This window comes from Miniopterus natalensis, chromosome 1 (assembly GCF_054644295.1).
Source record: "Miniopterus natalensis isolate mMinNat1 chromosome 1, mMinNat1.hap1, whole genome shotgun sequence".
In the NCBI taxonomy this organism is placed as follows: Eukaryota; Metazoa; Chordata; class Mammalia; order Chiroptera; family Miniopteridae; genus Miniopterus; species Miniopterus natalensis.
This window is the reverse complement of record NC_142081.1, coordinates 172,584,093-172,594,393: the sequence shown is the minus strand read 5'-3', so window position 1 is coordinate 172,594,393 and position 10,301 is coordinate 172,584,093. Positions and strand designations below refer to the sequence as shown.

General features: G+C 43.6%; 1 pseudogene; it reads left to right on the top strand.

The window, feature by feature from the left end:
* The first annotated feature begins 676 nt into the window (after nucleotides 1–676).
* Nucleotides 677–1,558, top strand: LOC107533372 (small ribosomal subunit protein uS5 pseudogene; annotated as a pseudogene).
* Nucleotides 1,559–10,301: the final 8,743 nt, after the last annotated feature.

Genomic DNA, 10,301 nt, shown 5'->3' with positions numbered 1-10,301 from the left:
TCTGTAGCTCTCTGTTGGGACAGTAAAAGTCAACCTTTTATTGATTTAATAGGAAGCAAGGAGACTTTCTGGGTCTGGATAATCTGGCTGTTTCACACTGCCTGTCTAGCTGCAGCATCAGTTAAATGATTTCCCTTTGCTTCCATGATTGCAGCATTAGAACGTCCTGGAATTTTGATAACTGCCCATTGTGTCAGTTGCTGTATGGCACCTAACAGTTTTGCAACCTGTTTTTCATTCTTTCTGGGCTTCCCTGAGGAAGTCATAGAAGCCTGGCTGCTTCCATAACATTCCAAAGTTGTGAGCTACTCCAGAGGCATAGGAACCGTCAGTGTACAGACTGGATTTTGATCTTTGGCCGATTGGCAAGCTCGAGTTGGAGTCAGAGCAATTAGTTCAGCCTGTTGGGCAGCTCTTAGTCAGGTAAATAAGAACCTTCAGTGATGTCCATCATGGACGTAATTGCATATCCAGCTGAGTAATGTTCCTGTTCATCTTTCAGATCTGATCCATCTGTAAATTGAATTAAGTCAGCATTATCAATAGGAGTTTCCTGTAAGTCATTCCCAGGGACAAGAAGGTGGGCAGTGAGCAAAACACAGTCGTTGGATTCTGCAAAGAAGGTAGCAAAGTTGCTGGGTTAAGGTTGTTGCATCCATCTTCTTTGGGAAAACACCAAATGACGGATGACATTGGTGCTGCAGGAAGGCCTGGAGGCCCCAGGACCTTGGAATGAGAGGCTATGGTGACTTCCTTGGAGGATTTGGGAGCAGCATCCAGGGAAAAGTCATGGCCGGGTCAGACCAGGGCCAAGGACGTGGAGTTCAGAGAGGCGAGGCCAAGGGCAAGAAGTGGATTTCCATCACCAAGCTGGGTCACCTGGTCAAGGACATGAAGATCAAGTTCTTGGAGGAGATTTATCTCTTTTCCCTGCCTGTCAAGGAATCTAAGCTCATTGACTTTTTCCTGGGGGCATCCCTCAAGGACGAGGTTTTGAAGACTATGCTCATGCAAAAACAGACATGCACTGGCAGAGGACCCCGTTCAAGGCATTAATCATCCGTCATTGGAGACGGCAATGGACATGTTGGTCTGGGTGTTCAGTGCTCGGAGGAGGTAGCCACTGCCATCTGCAGGGTCATTATTTTGGCCAAGCTCTCTATTGTCCCTGTGCTGTGAGGCTACTGGGGACATAAGATCGGAAGCCCCACACTGTGCCTTGCAAGGGGACTAGCCCCTATGGTTCTGTGCCGGTGCACCTCATCCCTGCTCCTGGGGACACTGGCATTGCCTCAGCTCCTGTGCCCAAGAAGCTGCTGCTGAGGGCTGGTATCGACAACGGCTACACCTTAGCCAGGGACTGCACTGCCACCCTGGGCAACTTCTCCAAGGCCACCTTTGGTGCCATCTCCGAGACCTACAACTACCTTACTCCAGCCTCTGGAAATAGACTGTTTTCACCAAGTCTCCCTATCAGTAATTCACTGACCATCTTGTAAAGACCCACATCAGAATTTCTGTGCAGAGGACCCACGCTCCAGCTGTGGCTACCACATAATTTTATACAAGAAAAATAAAGTGAATTAAGCCTGTATTTTTTTTTAAGACTGTTACATCAAATTATAGTAATATTAGATGCAGAAAGCAAGAGTAGGTCATTAAAAGCTCACCGACTGACAGAAGTGTTGAGTGTGATGAAAGAACGTTCAGTGGAGATTCAACAGAATGAGGAACATAAATCGAGAGCCCATGATTATTCCTTGTGTTTGTTTGCGTAACATGGCAGAGCAGAGACGGCTGTCCTACGGGATGGGAGCCCTCTAGCTGCCGAGTCTAACTGCTGACTATAATATCCTATAGGTCTATGATGATCTCTGTATTTTTGAATTAAAACTCCTAAAGTATTTCCTTTATCTTCATGTATAAAAAGGGAAAAAGTTTATAAGTAAGCTGTCCCAGAGAAAGAGCTTTAAATAATTCTTTCTTTAGAGCTTTTACAGCTTGTTTCCCTTCTGGGTTCCACTGAATTGGATCAGGTTGATCTGATTTTAATAAGACATATAGAGGTTGGTCTGTTAATTAAAAATTTGGAATCCAATTGTGACAACATCCAGTCAGACCTAGGAACACTTTATGCTTTTTTTGTTTGTTTGTTTTATTTTATTGTTGAGAGTATTACTGATGCCCCCCATTTTCTCCCCTTTGCCCCCCTCCCCCACCTCTCATCCCTCCCCAGTTCTTCACCTGTCTGTTGTCTGTGTCCATGGGCTGTGCATATATGCTTAGCAGTTCTTTGGTCAATCTCTTGCTGCCCTCCTTTCCGCCTTCCCTCTGAGCTCTGTCAGTCTGTCTCCCGTTTTCATGTCTGTGGACCTATCTTGTTTGTCAATTTATTTTGTTTCTTAGATTCCACATATAAGTGAGATCATGTGATATTTGTCTTCCTCTGCCTGGCTTATTTTGCTTAACATAATATTCTCCAGGCCCCTCCATACTGTCCCAAAGGTTAGAGATCCATCTTTTTTACAGCTGCGTAGTATTCCATGGTGTGAAGGTCCCACAGCTTTTTCATCCACTCAGCTACTGATGGGCACTTGGGCTGTTTCCAGATCTTAGCTCTTGTAAATTGTGCTGCTATGAACATCGGGGTGCATATATTCTTTCTGATTGGTGTTTCAGGATTCTTAGGATATATTCCTAGAAGTGGAATCACTGGGTCATAAGGCAGCTCCATTTTTTATTTTTTAAGGAAACTCCATACTGTTTTCCATAGTGGCTGCACCAGTCTGCATTCCCACCAGCAGTGTACCAGGGTTCCCCTTTCCCCACACCCTCGCCAGTGCTTGTCATTTGTTGATTTGTTGATGGAGCCATTCTGACAGGTGTGAAGTGACACCTCATTGTGTCTTTTTTAAAAAAAAAAAATGTTTTTATTGATTTCAGATTGAGGAAGGGAGAGGGAGAGGGAGAGAGAGACAGAGAGAGAGAGAGAGAGAGAGAGATATCAATGGCTAGAGAGAGTCATTGACCGGCTGCCTCCTGCACGCCCCCCACTGGGGATCAAGGCCGCAACCCAGGCATGTGCCCTGACCGGGAATTGAACCTGGACCTCCTGGTTCATGGGACGACGCTCCACCACTGAGCCATGCCTGCTGGGCTCATCGTGGTTTTAATTTGCATCTCTCTAATGATTAGTGACTTCGGTCACTTTTTCATGTCTGTTGGCCATCTGTTTGTCCTCTTTGGAGAAGCATATATTCATGTCCTTTGCTCACTTTTTAAGTGGATTGTTTGTCTTCCCCTTGTTGAGTTGTCTGAGTTCTTTGTATATTTTGGAAACTAACCCCTTATCAGATGTGTGGTTGGCAAATATGTTCTCCCAAACCGTGGGTTCCCTTTGCACTTTGAGGATGGTTTCTCAAACTATTCCAGAAAATTCAAGAAGAGGGAAGACTCCCAAGCTCTTTTTATGTTTGTTTGTTTTTAGAAGAGGAAAGGATATCAAGTAACTAAAGAATTTTACTTGGGGTAAACAGAATCGAAGCTTATCCATTGAGACCCTATGTCCCTTTATGGCTAGCTGTGAGAATAGGTAAATTAGGTCCTCTTGAGTGTCTAACATGTCCCAAAGCATATAAGTGAATCATCTATATATTGAATTAGAGTGGAATATCTGGGAAATTCAACATTATTCAAATCAGCCTTTAGTATCTGAGAAGTAGGTGAAATTCTTTGTATATCCCAGGGGCGTTGCTGTCCTGGTACACCCCTGATCTTCTCAGGTAAAAGCAAAGAGGTAGTTACTGTCTTTTTTTTTTTTTTACAGGAATGCTGAAAAAGGTACTACATAAATCTATCACTGAAAAATATTGGCAGTCCACAGGAATAGCTGATAATAGAGCATGTGGATTGCAATCACAGGATGCCTGGAAATAACTGTTTTATATATAGCTCTGAGATCCTGTACAAATCTCTATCCTTTCCATTTGGTTTTTATACAGAAAGGATAGGAAAATTAAAGGGACTCATGCAGGGGATTATAATCCCCTCTTAAAGTAACCTTGCAAAATGGGCTTAATTCTAGCTAGTGCATCGGGTCTTAAAGGATATTGGTGAATATTAGATAAAGGCAGAGTATTGTCAATAGTTATTTTAATAGGAGTGGCTGACTTAGCCTTACCAATATCTGTACTGGGTAAGGCCCGAAGGTGCACTGGAACACCGTGTAACAAATGTTCAGTCAGTCTCAAGATTAGTTTCCTCTTGAGGAGTTTCCTTTAAAGTCATTATTTTCCCACTTGGTTCAGTATCTGATTTATTTAGTTTTAAATACATTTCACCCTTCTGGGAAAAGAATATGTGGGCATCATTGGTTTCAAGAAAGTCTCACCCTATCAGGTAAACTGGGGAAGATTTGACCACCAAAAATATATGGTGCCTTGTAAATCCCCTAGTTAAAAGGGAGCAGGTTGATTAGACATCTGCTGTTCAGATACCCATGCCATTGGGACAGAAGCTTTACTCCAAGGGACAGGGCAGCTGAACTGAATAGAGTTAAGAATAGATGGAGTAGCCCAGTACCTACAAGAGCCTTAGTAACTTTCCCTTTTAGGGTAATTTCTCCTGAAGTATTAGAAGAAGGGGAAATGCCCTCTCATAGTCCTTGGAGCAGCCCTATGGTTGCTTTTGTTTCTTTTCTTTTTCTAAATCCTATTCATTTTCTTTCTTTTTTTCTTTTTATGTTAATCTTCACCTGAGGATATATTTTCCATTGATTTTTAGGAAGAGTGGGAGGGAGGAAGGGAGGGAAGGAGGGAGGGAGGGAGGGAGGGAGGGAGGGAGGGAGGGAGGGAGGGAGGGAGGGAGGGAGGGAGGGAGGGAGGGAGGGGGAGAGAGAAGGAGAGAGAAACATCAATGTGAGAGAGACACATTGGTTGGTTGCTTCTTGCGCTCACCCCGACCTGGCCAGGGATTGAACCCGCAACTCAGATATGTACTTGCCTTTGATCAGGAATTGAACCCACAATCCTTTGGTGTTTGGGCCGACGCACTAACCGCTGAGCAACACTGGCCAGGGCCCCACTCATTTTCTACAGTCTTTCTTAAGGTGACTTGACTTTTTCTAATACGAACAGACTCCCCCTCCCTTTGTCTAAGATTTTTGGGAAGGTCTGAACTGATTGCTTAACTGCTGGAGCTGTAAGTTCATGATTTTGGCAGCTTTCTCTTTTTCTCTCTTTTGAATAGTTTTAGATAGCTAATCAGCCAGAATTGCCAGTTTATTAGTACACAGGGTCGGCTAGTTTAATTTATATTGTATAAGCTCTTCCCCTTGTCCTTCAAAAAATGCCAAATTTAGTAAGGGATCATTTTGATGATCTTTTAAACTGTCTGGAGACAAGGCCTTAGTATTGTTTGAAGGTTTTTTGAGGTTCTCTTGCATTGCTGGGTCTTGGTCCAGTTCATTTTCCAGGGAAAAATGTCAGGCATGGTTTGATAAAGTTGGGCTAATTCCCTGAATTTTTCCTGGTGTGTCTCTTTTTTAAAAAGTCCTAAGTTTTTCCAGCAGACCTGGTTTATCTGTTCTGTTGCTTTCCTCTCAGAAACCAGGCATAGTCATTGGAATAGGTCAGAACAGCCAGGGTCATATGTTTTATCAGTTAAATCAAATTCCTTTGTGAATCCATCCAGGTCCTGGAGGTGATTGGAAAAATCTTTAGGTAGATTTCTTAATTCTGTTCTAGTCCATAGAACATACACACTAGCTGGTTCCTCTCTGCCGGACACCGACTTTTTTCTCCAAAGGGAGCTTCCAGGCTTTCTGTCCTGTGTTGCCCCTAGGTCAGCAGGGAGCTGAAGTGGAGGAAGTGTGGAATAGAGACAGAAGAGATAGGAAAAAAGATAAGTCTGGACAACAAAGTAAAGGGTAGAGCGGGACAGATGGAGAAGAGGGAGAAAGGGGGTGTTGGCTTTGAGCAGCTTCGGAAATGGTCTTTTTGTAGTTCAAAGACGGTCTCTAAACTTTTCTTATGAACATCCTGGAGAGAAGAAAGTCTCTCTGTTACACTTCAGAGGCCTCTGTTTGACAATTGAGGTAAACCTCTTGTTCATTTAGTTTGATTTTAGGGCAGGCTTTTTTTTTTTTTTTTCTTTTCCTATGGTGTGGGCACACACACAAAAAATAATTTAGGTGTTAAAAGAACTCCATTTCAGCCATCTAAAGTTGATAGATATCTCTTTCTGGCTAAATCTTCCCACTTCTGTAAGTACTTGCATGTGAAGGCTTCCTATGAATTGTACATGTGCAAGAGTATTAGTAGGGGCAAGGGCCTGGGGGCTTGTGGACGTTAGATTTCATGTTAATTTTAGTTTTCATTTGAGATCTGCAGAGTCTGAACAAATTTCTAGGGATATTGAGTAGTGGGTTGAAATGTGCTACTTAGGGCTTGAGCTCCAATGGGCTGTCACCTCCCAAGTGGCTTCAACCCTCTTACGTATCTTGGTTTCTCCCCAGGCTGTCTAATACAAAGGTGAGGACTCAGAATGCTAGGTGACCCGCCTTTATGTGTGTCCCCCCAGATGAGTCAATTATTTAATTACAGTTGTGTTGGAATTCCCTATGGGGCCCTGCTCATTTTGAGGATTACCCTCAAACACCTCCTCGTAGATTCTTAGTCACCTAAGAATACCTGAAACTTGAGCTAAAGGGAGTAAATGCCCCTTATCTTCAGAGCTGAACAAGTTTAGACTCTCATTTATCCAGCAAAAGATTTTGTTCAGATCCATGGTAAACTTTTTAAGTTCCAATTGAAAACCCCAAATTAATAACAAGCCACCCATTTTTTCCTCCTGTCCCTGAGTTATCTCAACCCTTATCCTTAGCCTGCATTAGCTCTACCATTAACCTTTAGTGCCACCATGGTAGGCAGTTAGACAGACGTGAGCAGAGCAAGGACAATGGGTCAGGTACAGAAGGTCACCAGGGTGGAAAGCTCCCATGGGTGCCTAGCAAAGGGCAATTGTAGAGTAGGAACTTACCCCCAGGGTGACATTTTGTTCCCTAGCATATCACTGGTTATGCAGTTTGGCTCCCAGACCTTTCCTCTTTAGGAGATAACATTTAGATCTCAGTTGTATTTCAGCTCCAGGCCCAGAAAAGCAGCAAAACCAGACAAGTAGACACCAAGGCTGCCCTCAGGACCAGCTGCATTGAGTAATGACCCCCTGCCCTGCACCGACCAGTCAATCAGTGGAGACCACAACTCTGAATATTCTCTTAAGATCTTCCCCTGGGACCTCCCCTAAAATCTCCACCCTTAAAACCCTTAGGATGGACGGCCCAGTGTGCTCTCCCTTCCAGGAGCGCTCCAGCGCCTTTCCTCTCCCCCTCCCCCCACATGCCTTACCATTAGCTTCCTCATTTCCAAGCTCCAAGGCCCCTTCCTTTGCCTGTATAACTTGTTTCCTAAGCCCATTTTCCTAAGCTCATTTCTTCTACAAATTACTCCTTCTACCTCTGTGATTTTATAAATAAATGTTCTCTTATAGTTTGAGTCTTGGCTCTGAATTCTTTCCTAACCAGAACTCAAGTACCGAGGTTGCTGAACCCAGGTCTGGTCTGACTCCATGGCTCTAACACCTGATGCCGTTCCTGCTGCCTACAACACCACCCCAAGGAGATATATATATATATATATATATATATAGTCTTAATATGTCTTTATTGACTTCAGAGAGAGGAAGGGAGAGGGAGCGAGATTAGAAACATCAACGATGAGTCATTGATCTACTGCCTCCTGCATGCCCCCTACAAGGCATGTGCCTGGACCAGGAATGGAACTTCAGTCTCCTGGATCCTAGGCTGATGCTCAACCACTGAGCCACGCCTGTTAGGCCAAGGATATTTTTTTAAAGAACAGCCCAAATAATGTCAGAGCTGCTAACCTTAAAACAGGACGGCCCGGAATTCCAAGGAAAACTCATCCAAGTTCATCCAATACAAAGTGGGGAGCTGGCCACAATGGGCTCCTGTTGCTAACTAACGCTGGGTCCAGGTCTGCAGGGTGGTCCTCGGTGGGCTCCTTTGGAATCCTGCCCCACTATGCCAAGTAAATGTCCATGAAAGAATGTCTAGCCTAAGTAAAAGCATTATAAGAGTATGTGAGCCAAAATGATGACAATTGCTGGGAAGCAACATCTCCATGGATTGAGAAAACGCTCTGGAGAATGGCAGTACTGCAGCTTATTTTATGCATTAGAATCAAAGGAGGACAATTAAGGAGGTTTACACAAAATTGTGGGGGGAACAAACTCTTCTTTAACTTCAAGGTTCTTCTGGCTGGTCTAATAATCAAATAGACATAAGACAGGTTAGTAAGAGAAAATAACAAATGTAATACATACACATATGTGGTAACCCTGCATACAGGAGAGAGTCAGAGGCCCCACAGGAGTGAGAGGTTCAGAGAGAGAAAGGGGATCAGCTAATAAGACATCCTGAGCCAGTGATGAGGTATGTGACTTGGGAGCGTCAAAAAGTCATTGCAGGATGATAGGAAGAGCAGACGTTTAGTAAATAGGAGTTTGCCCTGCCCTAGAAACCAAAAGATGTTATCTCTGGTCATCTCCCATCCTGGGCAAGGCCCCTAATTCAAGTTGTTCCAGGTGGTCAAAGGAAGGGAGAAGTTTCTCTGGAGCTGGCTGCCAGTTGCCTTGATAGCAAAACAATCTGCCTACCACAGAGGCACATCTTGGGGTGACTCGTTTGGAACCCCCCACAAAATTCATGTGGTGGTAGATCGAGGGGGCAGGAGAAAGCAAAATGGGGAAATCTCTGGAATTGGATAAAAGGGAAAATGGAGAGACACATACTTCTTTTAAATTGGTGGGTAAAAATTAGTTAGAAGTTAACATATACAGCACACAGAGATGATATTTGGGGGACAAGATAACAATGAGGGATTCTGTGGTCTCTTGCTCTGGTGGAGTAGGGATGACCTGAGTGGTCTGGAAAAGGAAATCACTCTGACATTCCAAGGGTATGGTTCTCTTAGATGCAAAAAGACAACAGGCTCAGTTAAGGTAAAGGCTGACCTCTTCAATGAAGCTACAGGCCTAGAACATGACTACCATCATTACCCGTTTTTAGTTGGGAATTTTTATGTTCAGAACATCCTATGTGGTTGTTTTTAGTCTCTGAGTTTGTAGACCCACCATGCAGGCCTCCCCTGAGCTAGTCTGGTGTGTAGCATGTGGCCCCTTTTTTGTCCACAGGATCAAGCTTGGCTGCATTTAACAGAAAAATTCAAAATAAGAGTCTTAACAAGATAGAATTTTATTTCTCCTTTATTTCAAGAGGACAGTTGGTTATCAAGGTTTGTTTATAGGTTCACTGGCCAGGGACTTTCCATGTTATTACACCATTGTGTACAATTTTCTTACTTTTTTTAAAATCCTCACCAGAGGATATTTTTCCCATTGCTTTTCAGAGAGAGTGGAAGGGAGAGAGAAAGAGAGAAACATTGATGTGAGAGAGACACATAGATTGGTTGCCTCCTGCATGAGCCTCTATCAGGGCCAGGGATCGAGCCTGTAACTGAGATACGTGCCCTTGGCCGGAATTGAACCTGGGACCCTTTAGTCCACAAGCCAATGCTCTAACCACTGAGCCAAAAAGGCTAGAGCCAGTTTTCATTTTTAAGGTTGCCTCATAGTATAAGATGGCTGCTGAAGCTCCAGTCATACATCTGCTTTCCATCTAGCAAAAAGACTGGATTGAGAAGAATGTGTCCTTTACTATTAAGGATTCTTCTTGGCAGTTGCACACACAATTTCTTTTTACATTCCAGTGGCCAGAAGTTTTCTTCATGACCACATCTAGCTGTACGAGAGACTGTGAAAGAAAGATTTTGTTCCAGGAAGAAAAACAAACAAACAAAAGCCCCTAAACCAGAGGCTCAATTACTGAGAAAGGAGAATGATGACTGGAGGATAATATGCAGTCTTTGTCCCTGCAATCAAATATATATTCCCTGAAAGTGAGACCTGCCTCAGTATCTCCAGTGCACGCTGAGGGTGGACGGTTAGGAGTAGGGGATAGTGACCTAGTAAAGTATCCTCAGGACAAGGCTCTGGCTTCAACTCCACTTGGTTCTTTGGGTGATCTGAAATCCAAATGTGGATACAAATGTATATTTAAGAGTATAAATGAGGGAAACATGATCTAGTATCACCAGTCATATAATAATTAAAGCTCTCATGTTTCCATAGAATGTTTGTAATCACTCATACATACAAAATCG